Below are 16,874 nucleotides of genomic sequence, written 5' to 3' on the forward strand. Positions count from 1 at the left end.
ACCCTTAGTTTGTGGTGTTGATATTGATATCATTGAGGTTGAAGAAGCAATTAAAGACCTCACACTGGATGTTTTTGAAGAGACTGATGACAGTGGAGGGCTTGGTGATGATGATGACGAGCCTGTTGATGATGATGATGGTGAAAGGTCGTATGGGAGTTATTCAGATGGTTCTTGGAAACTAGGACTAGAAGATGTTGAGGCTGAACCAGAAGATGTTGAGGATGAACATGATGACAACGCAATAGTTGGGCCAGATCTTTATATATATACATATATATATATATATATATATAAACAGAGGACAAAAATGACGTCGTCGTGATGAAGTGCAACGTTAATCGGGGCTGTTTGTCTACTAGATGCCACATAAGCGTCCATGTCATTTTTTCGTAACGGCACTTACGGAGTTTTGACGATGGTACCAAAATGTTATGGATTGTCTTTCAATAATTATTTTGTTTCAAAAAATCTTTCAATAGTAATTTGTTAGGTTTAAAACCTGTCAGTGATCATTTTGATAGTTTTCTCTAATTGGTGCCATTGCATAGATTTCAACAAATAATACTACTTGTGTCATTACCTGTAACACTATATTCTAGAGGCTTCGATACCTTGGAGTAGGGTTGTAGTTCCATTCTAATCGACAAGATGTGTTGATTCTCAGTTGATGCGATTACATAGGTATTAATAGATAATGCTACTTGCAACATCACCAATAACATTACATTGTAGAGGATACTATACCCTAGAGTAAGGTTGTATACTAAGGAATTCAAGTCTCACTGACAAGACATGTTGATTCCCAGTCGACGTTATTACATAGGTTTCAGTAGATAATGCTACTCACAACAGCACCAATAACACTACATTCTAGAGGATACTATATCCTAGAGTAAGGTTGTATACTAAGGAATTCAAGTTTCCCCGACAAGATATGTTGATTCACAGTCGGAGTTATTACATAGGTTTCAACAGATAGTGCAACTCGTAACATCACTAATAACACTACATTCTAGAGGTTACTATATCAGTATAGTAGTAGGGTTGGATACTACGGAGTTCCGCTCCTTTTACATTGGCTCGTACTAATACGATTCTTCGGGATTGGAGCCTCAATAATGCATTTTGGCACACGTGATTCCATGCTTTTTGGGAAGCATCCAAATTCAGTACGATGATGGCAAGAGGGACCACAATTATTGATAATTAAAATTTCATTTTCTAATCGTCCTTTCCTGTAATTTAGACCACACGAATGTGGTGTCCAGTGGCTAATTGTTTACATGGGAAAAAGACTGCCTATTTGGGTCAGTCATCTGTCTGGCCCTGGGACAGATTCCCGAGCCAAACGGGGGCCCCTGCTCCTGTCCGATTATCTTACCGCTTCCTGAACGGTCCGTCCTAAGCAATGTATATGTCGATAGTTGTTCGCGTTCAGGTCATGTTTTTCTACTCATCATATGAACTAAAAAATCGAGAAAAAAATATTTGCAATTTCCATTTTCAATATACAACAAGAAATCTCCATAAGACAAACTTTGGCTGGGAATTAAGGCATCAGATACACAAGGGAAGTGGTGGTCAAAGACGAAGTCTAGGAGTAGGAGGTAGATAAACGCGAAGCATCTCTCCGGAGTTGATAATGATATATTTGATTCCTAGGGTGATCGATCGAGGAATTGCTTTGTTAGAAGAATTTGATCCTCGTATCTCCAATCAAGCATTTGGAAACGGAATTCCTGCTCCGTTTCTTCCGTAATTTTCTTCAAATCAAACATGTCCTAGAAAAAAAATGCTAACATCCAACAGACGAGGGAGAAATTAAAATAGGAAAGGATTCCCGCGAGAAATTAAAACAGGAAAGGAGCGTTATATGATGGAATATTCGAGAAAATCTTATATATAACGGTTATATCATATTATAATATTATAAGTCAATAAATATTTTTTAATATCTATTAATTTTTAGAAATATCATAAAAAAATTTACTTTTAACAAAAATAATATTTTTTATATATTAAATAATACATTGTCACATGATATATGTATAACACACATAGCTTCGCTTAACATTCATCTGACGGACTTGATTTGATTTGTTCTTAGTTGAACAAATCGAAAAGTGCCGCAAAATTAACAAACAAAAATCAACTTTTGTTTTTTTTGGGATAAAAAAATGTGTTGCTTCTCTGAGGATTATTTTAGTGGCCTCGAAATGATAGAAAGTGAAAGGCCGAGGACGAAAGAAAAGTTGTTGACTGATACATGCCAATTCCTCTCGATTATGGTGAGATTATCTTTATTATTTTATTAAATTTCCTATTTTACTGTTTTAAATCTGTGAATCTCTCACATAACTACTATCGCGATATCTATAAGGAAATAGTTATAATCAGAAGTATTCGGTATATTAACTCGTCAAAAGATTTGCGTGGAGGCGGAGATTGGTGAATAACCGTGTTCTAGAAAGTGATCTATCAAAGTGAAGAGATGAATATTGATAATTGTCTATCTGCGTATGGAATGATAAAAATCGTCCATCAGCAGTCATGATGTCCGTTCTTGGTGAATTCTGTTAATCTTATGTGTAATTATGGTTTCCGAGAGAATAAAATTGCTCAATAATATTGACAGAAGTGAAAAACTGAATGTACATAAAAACAGTGCCTTCTTAGAGTTCCTTTATCTAATTAAGGTTAAAATACATACATAGGAGGACAGCGTAATGTTTTTTCCCAAAATTTCTCATAAAATTCATAGAAAATGGACATTGCAATAATAAAGAATAATTTCTTTTAAGATTTCAATATTGTTATATTAGACTATGCAATTTTTCCTAATCAATACTATTTTTTGGGTGAATTCCTAAAAACAGTTAATTTAATTATATTTTATGTGTGTACTATGGTATCAGAAGTGTAACGGACTCCGACTAATCCAGTTTGAATTGAATCGTTTCACTAAGGAGGTAAAACTCTCTCAACATTGATTTTCTTCATTCATAAAACTCAAGTTCGAGACCTTATTTAAGGAAAAGAAACGCCGAATTGCTCGAATCAATTTATGTTGGTTTTAATTACATTTATAAACGTGCCTTTGTACCATGTATGCCTCATTCATCTTCCATATATTAACTATGAAATGACATGAAAATGTCCCCGATGTGAGGGAGTAAGAGCCATAGCTATCCTACTGTAGAATTTTCATACCTTATTTTATCCACTATTTGATTTTAGCTAAGTTATTTCAATTGTCAAGCAAAATAATTCATTAATTTGGACGCACTGAGAAAGATAACGGGCCATATGGGGAGGTGCATCCCATCTCTGACCATTGAGGTCACGATCATTAATAAGCCTCAATTTTAACATGTTTGAATGCTGGCATTTGTCTCCTAATTTTCAAATTTCCATCAATAGTCAGAGGTTAGGTATAAAGCCAAAGGAAGAGGTAGGCCATTAGGTAAAATGCATGCAAACGCTTGCATATGCATGTGTGGCTTCCTTGAAGGATAGATGGCACCGCGTTATCCTTTGAAAATTTGATTACAAAGAGGATCATATATATTAATTTAATTTAATTTGTTCGAGACAATTGGGAAGATATTAACTAATATGCAGTATCGTCTCGCAAAATTCCAAAGCTAAATTATTCAAATTACTTGGATTAATGTAGCTAGGATTGGTCCATTATTCAGTTGTCTGTTAATGCATTTCTCTTTTCCATATACCAATTAAGCTTAGTCTATAAAAGAATAAAAATATAGTACTTTTTACCAAATTACGAGTATTTTTGATAATGATATGATGAAAATAAAGTAGTAAATTTTTTTCTTTTTAATGTACTAATTCATAACTTGCGGTCAATGTTTTTATGATTTATTCGAGTGTTGCAATTTAATTGATGTTTTCTCACATCACATAGTGAGATATAGGACCCCATGCTATTTGTAGCTACTAAAATAGATATGCTTAAAAGCTGTATTTCAGATCCATCAATGGTTTTATCTTGTAAATGAACAAATCACATTTTCTTTTAGGGTAAATTGATGAAATGTACTATATTGAAACGGTTTTCAAACTTTTTGTACCAATAAGTTATCAAAAAAATATTTTGGACCAACTTGAAATATTCATGAAATCCTTTGAACCACCGGTGTAATTAACCCTTTCTTTTAAAGACAACTATCAACTTAAACTAAGTTCTAAATGATATCATAACCTTATATTATAAGTCAAATTCGTTCACAAAAAATGTAGTTAATTTCACATTATCTCGTGATTTTAAATTTATAATCAATTTTTTTCGATGTGAAGTTTGGCATCCGAAAGCTCATTGGGTCCCGATTAATCTGATTTATTTTCGTTATGCATTGTAATAATGATGAGAAGCAAATCCCTAAAGAAAAATGCCAAAGCTAGGAAGATCAATTACTACTTACCAAAACATCGAAAATGGAAAATTAGGCACTTCACAGGCTTTTTAAGAGATGTCAATCATTGCTAGGTATCTTTTCGAGCCGCATGCGACTCTCATACATTATGTCATACCCAAATATGGGTCACATACATTGGTGTGTATGTCATTATAATGACCGTCAGGTGTGTTTTTCAAAATTTTTGACATTATGACATGGCCCTGGATTGAACGCTCTCGACGCTTCTCGTCATTATAATTCCTATATAAGCGAAATTATGAAATATCATAGATACCGCGCAAGAGCCAATAATATTCACCAGTTGTGATTCACGTATATGTTCAAAGAAAGACATAATCTGAGGCAAACATTTTATATTCTTATTTTTTATTATATTGGCATGCCTAGTTAAATTATCAGTGAGCAATAATACACATTTTTTAAAAAAAATTAGTTATAAGGAAAGTTCATGGATCACAAGATTCGTGAATTCTAAGTCGATGATTCAACAAGTGTTGCTACACTGGACACCATTTCTCGACGACATTATGCAAATCTATTAGCTTCTTGACTATAGAACTCGCGTGATGCATGTGAGCAATATTATAATAGCTAGGGCTTGATATTGGTTCAACCATAAGGTTAGAAAAAAAAAAGGGCTCGATGTTGTTTGGGTAAGGGATCATCGAGCTGTGAGACCCGTAGGCATTATGGCATCGCAATATTGTGAGAATAGAAACTTTTATCAATTCCCACTGGTTGAAAAGACTTTAAAAATTTTACCAATAATTTGATACCACTTCTCCTTAATTATTATATTATAGTATATTTTATATAACTATAATTATTACAGGTCCGTGGTATTGTAGGGGCGAGTGGGTTTGTTTTTCCCACCCCAAGCTCCCACCTTCCTTCCCAAAAAAAAAAACTATATTGACTACTATTTTATTTTATTTGGTGATATGTGCTAAACTTGTTCCCGGTTAAACGCAAGATACAATAGTAGGATGTAATTTTACCGTGACTGTGAAATGCTTTTAATGAATTTCGGACCTACACTTCAAATATAATTCGTTACGTTAGTTTAGCGAGTCATTAAAAGTCTATTATGTAGTTTGTTCAAGTGTGCATACGTCACCCTTTAGGAAAAAAAATGTTAATTCATATCAACATTTTTTTTCATTTCTTCGGTGAAATCCAAGATTATTTCAGTTAAACACAAGATACAGTATTAGCTTGTGATTTTGCCGGAACTATGTGATGCTTTTAATGAATTTCGAATCTACACTTCAAGTAAAGTTCCAGTTGTGAGTATGTGATGCTTTTAATGAATTTCAAACCTACACTTCAAGTAAAGTTCGTTACGTCACATTAGTTAGCCATTTAAAATCTACTAAATTGTGATCAGGCCCGATCCACCACCATTTAGAATATGAATATGAATATGATATGTTTTCTTTTTAATATTTTTCATTTCAGCACAAATTTTAATAATTGAAAATGTCATATTCTTTTTCTAGTGAAATGCAAAAGTACAGTTAATAGTCCATGATTTGGTCGTGAATACATGATGCTGTTAAAGAATTTCGAACTCTGTACTTCAAGTAAAGTTTGTTACTTCAAATTAGCGGAGTCACTTAAAGTCTATTATATTATGATCATATTTTCAAATTATAAATATTGAAAATTTAAACTAAAATTGGTAGGTAAAAATAAGTTTAATAGTGTATATTATATATTAATTAGTATAATCTTTTAGAAAATTTGGATCATTTACTAACAATGAAGAGTTCATAATTCATACACATAAGTGGTTTTATCATTAGTTTCAGTTATATTTTATGTTGATTATCACATAAACTAATAATAAATCACAAGATTGGTGAAAACATTTTTCAGCCCTTAGCATCGCGCGGGAGCACCCTAGTTAAATAAGATTTCGAATTTAAATCTTGTCAGTGGAGAAAATTCATGATTTGAATATTTTACCTTTTCATGAATCGATCTATTTCAAATATGAAAATTAATCTTTTTCGGGAGGAAAATATGAAGATTAATAGGAGACATTGATCTTTTAAATACTAGATGATCCACGCTGAAAATATAAACATTTCTTTCTTTTACCTCATTATTGATTCTTTCTCTCTATTTCCTCGATGTACTAATCTAGTATATGTTCATTATTGCCGTGCTTGTCCAAGCAAATGGATTCCAAACTGATTGGATATCCAGCATATAAATCTGCCATTGACGATTGACACAGAGTACTTTGTTCTTCGGTAGGATCTCTTTTTGTCCTTTTTTATTTTTTTTTTGATAGGATGAGTCTCACTACTTCATTTATTACAGCCAACATACACACATATATACATATATATTAATGTTAATATATGCATGGCCTATGGGTTTGGTTTGAGTATAAATAAATGATAAGAAGTTTAAGCCGAAGCCACCATGTTTCTGAGAATCTCTGTGCATGATTAGCTTATGGGTTCGATGCGAGGATCGCGATCCAGCTGGGTCCTCCTTATCGGAGTCCAAACTAACTCTTGTCTGGTAAGAAAGAGAGAGGGAGAGAGAGAATGAGAAGGCCATGTTGTGCTAAAGAAGGGCTGAATAGAGGAGCATGGTCTGCTGAGGAAGACGAGATCCTCACCTACTACATCAAATCGCATGGTGAAGGCCAATGGAGAGACCTTCCACAACGAGCCGGTAAATTCCTGCTTTCCTTAATTTTCATCTCCGTGTGTTAACCAGTTTGGATTAGTTGTTGGAACGACGACATTCAGAGTTTTTGTTTCCGTTCTTGTGCTCTGGTAACAATGACATTGGTTTAAGAAGATTGATTCTCGTAAGTTTTAGAGGATTATTAGCTCAGTTACGCACTAGAAAATAGCGGCACTGATTCTGAGGGCTTGCCCCGAGATGAATTTATTTATTTATTTTTATGATGATGCATATATAAATTAAAAGTGTTATCCAAATACATTTTGCATGTCATTCAATCCTTTTTAAATTTCTCTTTAGGGTTGAAGCGTTGTGGGAAGAGTTGCAGGCTTCGATGGTTGAATTATCTAAGGCCGAACATCAAAAGAGGGAACATCTCCGAAGAAGAAGAAGAACTCATACTTAGAATGCATATGCTCCTTGGCAACAGGTACTATAACATTTGATACTTCTTGAAACAGATCGAACATGTTAGTTATAGTACTATTAAGGGTCAATGAGTGTTTACATTGGCATTCTTCGAGTAAGTTTGTCAAAATATGCGAGATGGCAATATTTGATAGAATGAAAAATTGAAAATGGTGCATTGCTTTTCCAAAATTCCAGGTGGGCTCTCATTGCTGCAAGATTGCCAGGGCGAACGGACAATGAGATCAAGAATTACTGGAACACGAATTTAAGAAAAAGGGTGCGGACAGAGAAAGACAGAAGTTCGGAATGCAAACAGATAATGAATCAGGACAAGGTAGATTGAGGATAGCGAATTCGATGGTATCCGGAGAGGCACACCGAGTGATTCGACCCAAAGCAGTACGTTGCACGAAGGTTCTCTTCCAGTCACAACCACTCGAAATGGAGCAAAGCCATGCAATGCTTTCAGACGTCCCTTTGACGGATAGCGGAAATCCTCTATCCTCTTCTCATTGCCCAAATGACAAAAACATCGACTTTCTTGTTGATTTTGGCATTGACGACCTCGTGGTTCTGGATATTGATCGGTTGATGAGCTCGTATTCAATGGTCCAAGCAGACAAGGGCATCATCAATGAACATAAGGATGTAACACACGTCAATTTTCCGGCTGAGGAATCACCTTGTCCCCCTACGGGCTGCGCTAGGAGATTTGTCGTTGGAGGCGAACATTTTGATTTAAATGGCGAGATCGATTTCAATGCATTGTCGTCCCTCTTAGGAGAGGGATGTGATGATGAAATATTTGCTTATTGAATAGCCATAGCAGTATGTTCGTATGGATTCCCACTGTGTCAAAATAGTTTTTGACTAAACAGGATGAGAGAAAAAAAAAAAGACTGTTAAGGAAAATATTTTGACGCATTGTCTATGTTATTTTTAAAGTTTACTTTTCCTTTTATCTTTAATTTACCTTTCTATGAGTTTCACGTGATTAATGAAACATGGGGATCATCTTTGCTGACGAGCAAATTTGGCCAAATGTTTCTCGGTAATAAATGTTTAAATGTAATTCTTTTATCTATGAATTATGGCACATAAAAAACCAAGTAGCATGATTAAAATTGCGCCATATAACACAAATTGTGAATCTTCAACTCAACGTTTAATGGCCTTTTGAGAATAGGATATAATAAATTAAGGAAAATTTACACGGTCATTGATTGAAGTTGAACGACTTTTTTTTCTGCCGAAAATTTTCAATGAAATTTTTCAAATTCTTTATGCGTTCAGTTTAATGAATTTTAGATATTTATCTATATTACTTGTATTTAAGGACATAATTAATTTTTGAAAAAAATTAAATGTCATCTCAACAACTTAATTTTTTTCTCAAAAAATGAAACATTTACTAAATTTAATGTACAGAACTAAATGTTCTATAATTTTCGTTAAAAAAATCATTTTATATAATATTTTTTTATTTTTTTCTTCCTACACATTGTTCTGACTAATTTCTATCATGATCGATATATTTTTATATATTTTAAATTTAAATGATGCTATCTCTATTATATTTTTATTCATATTGTGTATATTATATTTTTATATTTTTATTTTTTTAATATATCATGACAATGATATCTAATGCAAATCAAGTTACTTCTTCTTATCATTACAAATTAATTTTATTGGATAATTTTTTCCTTTCATTGCAATGCAATATTATATATTTTACAATGCCGTTTTGGTGTAATTCGATCGTACCAAACAAATCCTTCGTTCCTATATGTTTGAATAATTGCAATTTCATTAATACTTCAATGATCAAAACGTACAGAGCACAAGTCAACAAAGTGCTTCACTAATTACATTAGGTCATGAAAACCAAAATTAGAGGCTAAATAGTAGGATTAGACTTTGTTAGTAAAGTTAGACAGTGAAATTGCTTTCAGAGGAACCATCTTTATAATCTGAGGAACCAAGGTTTTATGATCCATCTTCTAGCCTTAAAAACCCTGGAATTCCTCTCCTTCCATATTAAATAAATATAACAAATCCAACATAACTTTTTGAGAATTGTGCCTAGTGTTCTTCCCTTCCAAAAAATGGCAAAATTCAGCTCAAAAATCCAATCACCCATTGGGCGAGCTAGCTCCAATTTATGTTGGACGCTAGCCCAAACTTCTCCGGTGATAGTACTTGAGAAAAAAAGGTGGTCACGAGTTTCTACTTCAGTATTATAGAATTCACAAATAGATGATCCCTCCAATCAATCCCAAGACAACAATCTAGATTTTGTAGGCGAACAGACAATGAGATCAAGAATTACTGGAACACGAATTTAAGAAAAAGGGTGCGGGACAGAGAGAGACAGAAGTTCGGAATGCGAACTCGATGGTATCCGGCTGAGGAATTCCCTTGTCCCCCTACAGGCTGCGCTAGGAGATTTGTCGTTGGAGGTGAACATATTGATTTAAATTGCGAGATCGATTTCAATGCATTGTCGTCCCTCTTAAGAGAGGGATGTGATGATGAAATATTTGCTTATTGAAATTTAAAAAAAAAAAAAAACTAAATGTCATCTCAACAACTTAATTTTTTTTTTCAAAAAATGAAACATTTTACTAAATTTAATGTACTGAACTGAATGTTCTATAAATTAAACAAAAAAATCATTTTATATAATAGTTTTTTTTATTCTTTTCTTTCTACACATTGTTCTGACTAATTTCTGTCATGATGGATAAGTTTTTATATATTTTAAATTTAAATGATGCTATCTCTATTATACTTTTATTCATATTGTGTATATTATATTTTTATTTTATGATTTTTTTAATATCTTATGACAATGATATCTAATGCAAATCAAGTTACTTCTTCTTATCATTACAAATTAATTTTATTGGATAATTTTTCCTTTCATTGCAAAACGATATTATATATTTTACAATACCGTTTTGGTGTAATTCGATCGTCCCAAACAAATCCTTCTTTCCTATATATTTGGATAATTACAATTTCATTAATACTTCAAGAATCAAAATATACAGAGCACAAGTCAACAAAGTCCTTTACTAATTACATTAGGTCATGAAAACCAAAATTAGAGGCTAAATAGGAGGATTTGACTTTGTGAGTAAAGTTAGGCATTGAAATTGCTTTCAGACGAACCATCTCTATAATTTGAGGAACCAAGACTTTATGATCCATCTTCTTACCTTAAAAATCTGGAATTTCCCTTCATCCGTATTAAATAAATCGAGTCCAACATAACTTTTTGAGAATTATGTGCAGTGTTCTTCCCTTCCAAAAAATAGCAGAATTCAGCTCAAAAGTCCAATCACCCGTCGGGCGAACTAGCTCCAATTTATGTTGGACACTAGCCCAAACTTCTCCGATGATAGTACTTGAGAAGAAAAGGTTGTCACATGTTTCCACTTCAATATTACAGAATTCACAAAAAATGATCCCTCCGAGCACCCCTAAGACAACAATCTAGATTTCGTAGTTTGTCTAAGATTGCAAGTCAAGAGATGAAAGATCCACGTGAGATATGTCCCAAGAACCATATCAGTTTGTACCAAGGAACTCTTGGCTTCCTCGGCCCTAAATCAAGCCAAACTTGAGCCGTAACAAAATGAGGACGAGAATTCCAAAGCACAATATCAGAGCTAGCATATTGAACATCTTGAGAAGTTAAGTTTTGTAAAGCTCCGGCTTGGGAACCATTGGATCTCGGCTAACTCCATACGGCCTCTTTATAAATATGATTGACTTTCTCAAGAAGGCTAATAGGGGGAAAAGATTGGGCACCTCTATCACAAAAATCAATAAGTGGGCAACAAACATCCATTTATCAAACCTGAAATATATGCTTTGTCCATCCCTTACTTTGTGGCTTATAAAAGATCTGGCTAATTCATGAATTTTCAAGATCTTCCTCCAAATCCAAGAGCTAGATCTAGAGGGATTTAGCAGACCATATGCTTCTCTTTTTCAAAAGAAACTTTTGTACCCAAGGAACCTAAAGTGAACTAGAACTTACAAGGATCAACCAAATATTTCTCAATACGCAAGTAGAGTTCCAAAGTTCTAGCTCTTTAATGCCTAAGCCACCCTCAAATATAGGAAGGCAAATGTCAAGCCAGCTTACCTTTGCACCTATTGCGGAACCTTCAGTACCTTTCCAGAGAAAAGAACAACACTTTTGTTGTACCGTTTTGATTACTTTCTTGGGAAGAATAAAGTTAGCACACCGAAAGTTCGCCGTACTGAATAAAACGAAGTTGAAGAGTTGGAGACGCCCGAAATATGACAAATATCTGGAGGACCAACTTCTGATTTTGCTAGTTATTTTATCAGTCAATGATTCACAGTCCTTAGTAGAGAGGCGTCCATAAATAAGGGAAAGATCGAGATATCTTACTGGGAGGGTGCCTTTTTTGAATCCTGTCATCAATAGAAGCTTCTCCACTCGGTTTTTTTTTGCATTTAACCTCAAACCAGACAAAGAATAGAAGTTCTCTAGAACTTGCATTAGAGCTTCAAAAGAAAAAATGGAACCATCGGTGAATATAAGGAGATTGTCAACGAAACATGGATGAGTCTGCTGAACACCCTTGCAATGTGGATGATATCCCATTTTCCCTGTTGCAGCATCGTCGTTCAAGAGTTAGGAGAATACCTCCATCGCAAGAACAAATAAATATGGAGACAATGGGTCTCCCTGTCTCACACCTTTTGCACCTTTGAAATAAGCGGCTAGTGAGCCATTAACAGCAATAGAAAACTAAGGGGAGGTTATGCAAACTTGAATAGAATCCACTTATAAAGCAGGAAATCCAGTAGCAACTAGAACATTTACCAAGAAGTTCCAATCTAGAGAGTCAAAAGCTTTCATCAAGTTTATCTTTACAGTACACCTCGGAGAAATACCAGGTTTATGGTAATTTTTTATCAACTCATGAGCTGATAAATATTATCAGAAATCCTTCTATTTTTTAATGAATGCATTTTGGTTTTTGCTAATAAGATTAAGGAAGACAACCTTCAACCTATTAGCTGAGACCTTAGTGATGCATTTATAAAGAGTATTGCAACAAGAGATCGGACGAAAATCTTTTATATGCTCAGAGGAAACCTTTTTTGGAACAAATGTGAGGATAGTAGAGTTGACCTGTCGCAGAAAGTGTCCAAAGTTAAGGAAGTGATGGATAGCCTTGAGCACATAATCACCAACCATCTACCACGAGACTTTAAAATTGGGAGGTATATCCATCAGGGCCTGGACATTTGTTTCCTGTCAATGAGAATAATGTAGACTTAATCTCATGAGAAGAAATCAAAGCAACAAGAAGCTCTTTTTGAGAGTCATCGAGAAAATGCTGCAAGATTCCTCTAAGGTGAGCCACAATAGAGTGAACATTAGCATCTAAAGAACCTAGAAGTCCCTGTAAGAAATTCACAGCTTCGCATTTAATATCCGAGATCTTATCGAGCTTCACTCCTTCAGTAGTGTAAGGAAGCCTGATAGTGTTGGAATTCCTAATCTTCACAGTTTTGTGAAAGAACGAGTTATTCTGATCTCCCAACTAGAGCTATTAGATTCTAGATTTTTGTCTTAATATCGCTTCCTCCATCGCGAACTTGTCCATCAATTGCTTTTTCTTCTCTTTTTCTGCCATTAAAAGTTCCTCATCCACGTTGCCCGAGAGGACAATAGCTTGCAAAGAATTCAATTCATCCTGTAGTTGCTTCAAATCACCTTCCAAGGCCTTATCAGTTGAGTCCCAGACTTCCTAAACTACCTGCAAAAATTGGGATGATCGCACCGATAGTTATAAAATTTGAAAGGCTTGGGACCTGAGGTTTCATCCTTGGAAACCTTGAGAAGAGCCGAACAATGATCAGACACCCCCGCAGGTAAGAATTCAGCAGAAGAGAATGGATCCTTATATATCCATTCCTCGTTAACTAGGATTCTATCTAGCTTTCTTTTTTGAATTCCAATAGTCCTTTTGTTGTTCCAAGTGAAGTAACTCCCAGAATAAGGATGGTCAGATAGCTTTAGAGCATTTAAGCAATCATCGAATTGTGTCATCCCCAGTATCTTTATCAGCCATCCTATCGGGGAAGCGGATTTCCTCAGGGCTTCCCACTGCATTAAAGTCTCCCATAAGAGCCCAAGGTTTATTTACGGAGCAACTAATACTCCTTAGCTCATGCCATAGCCTCACTCTCTCCTACTGTTGATTCGAGGCATAAACAAAAGTTAAGAAGATATCCACTTCTTGCTAGTGACAATGGATGAGCTGATCAGACTTCTTCAACACCTTCAAAGAGACACCAATCCTCCACATTTTCCAAATCCTACCATTCTCGCAAAAGCATAGTTGTCGTCATGATTCCAGTCACCCCATTTCTTAAAAATATCAATCATTTTGTGTTTCTTGACTCTAGTTTCCAGAACACCCATCACCCTTCAGGGCTCTCTGTTTTAAAGGGAAATAGAGGCCCCTAACGTTACAACTAGATATTATCATTTGACGAGGAAGGACATTCCGTACCCCTACCATTCTTGTTCTTCCTTCCCCGCCTGCTTCCTTGGGCTTTCTGAACTGCTTCAGAGACTCCCTCAGCTGCCGATCGAGTTCTTTTTGGACTGTCAGGAATAACAACTTCTTCTTCAGTAACTTTCCCCGTAACTGATGCATCCTCGGATTTGTGTTTAACCCCTCTTCCACTAAAGCTTCGAATCTATTAGGAGATAGTACTTGTTCATCCTCGACGACATGTACTTTCTTCTTGGAACTACCGATAGTTGCATTAGTCACAGGTTTCTTGCCAGAGCTATCGGAAGCCTCAGCTCTAGAGATAGTCTCCACAGAATTATTTACAGGCTCGCCCAGGTGCTGGGGGGCCAACTCCTGAGGTGATGTTGTCACTTCAGCGTCTTCCTTTATCGATTGAACAACACCGTTTTATGTTTCTTCTGAGACTTCATCGTTGTCTTCTCTCTCCTTTGAAGAGCAATTGTGCCCAAACACTCGACACTTCGAGCACTTTTCGAGAACCCATGGGATGCTCACAGATATTCCAACTACAAAATCATCACCGCAATCTAACACAATATCTGCAGGTATCTCATCCTCAAAATCTATCTCAACACGTACTTTAGGAAAGTCCAAATGAGTTTGTTGAGCAGTTCCCTTATCCATGTATAAATGCATCCCTATCACGCTAGCAATATAACTGATGCCTGCGCAGTTGTAAAGGTGCATAGGGATGCTACCTTGAGCTCGATATGGGATTTACATGAAGATTTGGAGCAGTTTTCGATGATTTATGACCTGCCATGGTGGCTGGAGAAGCCGGAAACCTACCGGAAATTTGAGCAAAAACGGGGAGCCTCCACGTGCTTTGTTCTGCTTGCACAACCCCTGTTTATTGTTCATTTCAAAGTTTCGAAGACACGAAAATTACAAAAAAAATCCACCCAATACGCCCAAACTTTTTGTAATTTCCATTTAAATTTTTTATTCTAAACAAATTTATGTCATATAAAATTATAATAAAACTAAATTAAATCTTAAATATATCAAAATGAAATTAATAAGAATTTTATATAAAATAAATAACTTCTTGAACACCCCCAACGCATAACCAATAAGGGCACAAAGCACTTCTAGACTATTGGGGGGCTTACACTCAATCTAATAGAGTGAGAATACCAAGAAATAAATGGATACGGAAGATTCTAATAGGTATAATCAATTTAACTAAAATTATCTTAGTTTTAGATTAAGAAAGTGTGTTGTTGGGTGTTGAAACATAAAAATTGTTCATTGTTTATTACTAGAAAAATAATTAGACGCTTTTTTAACATATTTTTTGTTCGTCGTATTTAAATGGTTAAGAGTAACTATTAATTTAGTAGAAAAATTTAATCATATAAAAAAGAATTAGTCATGTTTTTGACATACAATTTCGAGTTGGATCTCTGTTCGATAATTTGAACCATTATTAAGAGTGTGCAATATGATAATTGTAATTGATACGTGCATTTCAATATACATATTAGCCTTTTTTTTGGGCCACCATACATATTCAAATTTACTTCATAGGTCGATTGCTTGTAGATTTAATTATGGTTAGTTTGGAAAAACTAGTATTGCTGGCTTCAACGAATCACAGATTCTCTGTCCAAAATCAATGATTTATCGGTATTAATATATACATAAGTCTATACGTATGTACATATATTAACTTAATTTAGAATTTAAGTTTACGGCTTTATTAGTTAATTAATTAATTCTTCAAGCGATCACTGGGCAAGCCAATGTCAAGGACAGCATCATTTGATTTGGACCAGTCGTGCGCTGAACACAATTACATGGGAAGAATGACGGTCAAAATATAATCATAAAATACAAATAAGTCATATGGGAGATAAACTGAGTCAAGTAGATGGGCCTAACAAACCGGGCTTCGAATTCACAATCCATTTAGGGCCCAAATCACCATGTGGGCTTGTTATGACACGAATTGCAGGGCCCATGATGCCACGGGCATTTCTGCAGATTATAGTAAGCTAGAACGTACAATATATAAAAGCTGAAGAGCAGAACGAGCAGAGTTCTACTTTGATAACCAACGGATATCTTAGAACTTTGTTTGGTTTATTAGTGTGATTTTAAAAATACACTTTAACTTAATTCTACCCACAATAAAACAAAATAATTCATATAAAGTCAAATGGTAGGTCTCATTTATACCACTTTTTTTTTTCACAACAAAACAAAATAACTCATACAAAGTCAAAGGGTGGGCCCCATAGAAAATCATTTATACAACTCTTTTTTAAAATTAAAATCTGATTTTAAGATATTACTTACAAACCAAACGCAGCACTAAACTCTTAACATTTCGTTTATCATTTTAATATTAGAGAAATTATAACACAATTGTTATATCTAAAAATCATGAATAAAGATTAAAATTTAAAATATATATTTTTAAAATATCTGAAAAATAAAAAATTTCATGATAGAATATCGATAAATTAAAATTTATTAATCATCTTACAAATTGGCGCAGCTCGTAGGTCTTTACCTACAAATGGATTCGCTTGCGCATGTCTTACCATAAATTAAAACAAGTATCTACTTTTATGTCAAAATTATTTTAATTCTCATAAAAGTTTTTTCAATACGAGACTACTTGAGTCTTCACTAATTCAGTTAAATTATTTTGAGAAAAATAGCCCAAAACTCGCCATTTATTAGATTTATCCGCTTCCATTTTTAGGCT

At 34.5% G+C, this 16,874-nt stretch overlaps 1 long non-coding RNA gene and 1 pseudogene across 1 annotated transcript; one reads left to right on the forward strand and one right to left on the reverse strand.

Annotated features, from left to right (window-relative positions):
- Positions 1-6,523: 6,523 nt before the first annotated feature.
- LOC116187141 lies at positions 6,524-8,583 on the forward strand (annotated as a pseudogene).
- A 3,173-nt stretch (positions 8,584-11,756) lies between these two features.
- On the reverse strand, positions 11,757-15,052 carry LOC116187324. Its single transcript, XR_004152029.1, has 2 exons — positions 12,742-15,052; positions 11,757-12,212 (listed from the first exon to the last, which is right to left on the reverse strand). It is a non-coding gene; the product is annotated as an uncharacterized LOC116187324 (long non-coding RNA).
- Positions 15,053-16,874: the final 1,822 nt, after the last annotated feature.

Source organism: Punica granatum, chromosome 8 (genome assembly GCF_007655135.1).
Source record: "Punica granatum isolate Tunisia-2019 chromosome 8, ASM765513v2, whole genome shotgun sequence".
Classification (NCBI taxonomy): Eukaryota; Viridiplantae; Streptophyta; class Magnoliopsida; order Myrtales; family Lythraceae; genus Punica; species Punica granatum.